The sequence below is a fragment of the Pseudophryne corroboree genome, chromosome 6, assembly GCF_028390025.1.
Source record: "Pseudophryne corroboree isolate aPseCor3 chromosome 6, aPseCor3.hap2, whole genome shotgun sequence".
Lineage (NCBI taxonomy): Eukaryota > Metazoa > Chordata > Amphibia > Anura > Myobatrachidae > Pseudophryne > Pseudophryne corroboree.
The window spans coordinates 91,338,550-91,340,558 of NC_086449.1; the positions used below are offsets into that span (position 1 = coordinate 91,338,550).

General features: G+C 43.9%; 1 pseudogene; it reads left to right on the top strand.

The window, feature by feature from the left end:
* Positions 1-473: 473 nt before the first annotated feature.
* On the top strand, positions 474-591 carry LOC134937621 (5S ribosomal RNA; annotated as a pseudogene).
* Positions 592-2,009: the final 1,418 nt, after the last annotated feature.

Below are 2,009 nucleotides of genomic sequence, written 5' to 3' on the forward strand. Positions count from 1 at the left end.
ATGATCTTGGCATTGGGAATATACCTTTAATCACCTACCTGTTATACAATTTAACACATCCACAAGTTTGTCCCAATGGGACTTCAAGCCCCTGTGACCATACATCCAGTGTTCGCTCTAATTCTCTCATCAGGAATTTTTGGGAATATAATACCATCTGCTTATTGATAACTCACTACTTACAGGTGTACCTATCCGGTTGAGGATTCCGTTTAACTGGTACCAGCTCCAACCAGGAGGCAATACGCGTGTGTTGCTTTCTCCTTTACCGCCAACGGTGCCAATTAATAAATAATCTCCATTTCTTTTCAGGGACTCTCATTGGTGATCCAGTGTTACCTACTGCAGTTTTTCAACTGGTAGGCTCACCACACTGCCTAACACCAACAGCAGATCCCGCTCCTATTCTCTTCTCCATCTCTTCACAAACTCTCATCAATGATTCTGGAGAGGAGGCATCTAAGATTCCTGTAACCTACTATCATACCATACTGCATGTGCCCAACCTCGTCCGATCTTGGAAGCTATACAGTATAGGGCCGTGTCAGTACCAGGTGGGAGACCACCTGGGAATACTCAGTTTAGTAGGCTGGAGATATAGGGACACTCTGGTCTAACATTGACAGCAGATTCATTCTGTTACTATATCTCTCCCTCATAATCATCCTGGTGGTCTATATGAACATTCCTTACCACACATTGTTGGACAGCTAGGGATGTTACCTTATTCACTCTTACAGACAGTACACCTGTGTTAGTGTGGAACCACTGGTTGCACAAAATATCCCAATCTGTTACTATATCTTTCCCTATAATTATCCTGGTGGGTTATATGAACATTCCTTACCACACATTGTTGTATAGCTAGGTATGTTACCTTACTCATTCCTACAAACAGTACATCTGTGTTAGTGTGGAACCACTGGTTGCACAAAATATCCCAATTTAGGACTTTATATGTGGAAAATATTTCCGTCTCCGCTGCCGCCTGCTTTTTACACTGATATTCACCAGTAAATTTATTCACTAATCTAGCTTTTTCTTTCTATTGAGGGACTATATTGTACTAATAAAAGTTATATATTATCTTCTCTCACATACACACATTGGGGGTCATTCCGAGTTGTTCGCTCGTTGCCAATTTTCGCTATACTGCGATTATCTGCTAACTGCGCATGCGCAATGTTCGCAGAGCGCATGCGCTTAGTTAATTTACACAAGTTAGGTATTTTACTCACGGCATAACAAAGCTTTTTCATCGCTGTGGTGATCGTAGTGTGATTGACAGGAAGTGGGTGTTTCTGGGCGGAAACTGGACGTTTTATGGGAGTGTGCGGAAAACCGCAGGCGTTCGAGTTCTACAACGCAGGAGTGGCTGGGCGAACGCTGGGTGTGTTTGTGACGTCAAACCAGGAACGAAAAGGACTGAGCTAGTCACAATGGCTGAGTAAGTGTGGAGCTACTCAGAAACTGCGGGGTAATCGTTACGAGAAAATTAGCGAAGCTTTCGTTAGCAATTCTGCTATGCTAAGATACACTCCTAGTAGGCGGCGGCTTAGCGTGTGCAATGCTGCTAAAAGCTCGGAATCACCCCCATTGACGTATGTCCTTTTTTCCTAAGAGTGCACCAACCAAGAGTCTTCTTTCTTTTCCTTTGTTTTGTATCTTCAAGCCATTACTGACTTTTGGTGCACCACCAGCAATCTGAATGTATTAGCAATCAGGCATATAATTTGTGAACGCTGGTTTTATTTTATCACTTGTATTCAACGCTGACTGGTGCGGAGTCCTCCCCCGTTAGACAAACAGACAGGTAAGAGGGCCCTGCTTGCAAGCTAGGGAAATAGGCACTGCAGTGCTACATATTGCATATTAGTCCAGCCAGACTGCAGAGGGTTCTTGGTGGGCTTTATTCAGACCTAGGTATAGGCAAACAAGGCAAATGCCTAAGGGCATTCATTCCAAGTCTAGGGCTGGATCAAAGTCAGTTCGACACAGCGGGATTGGCA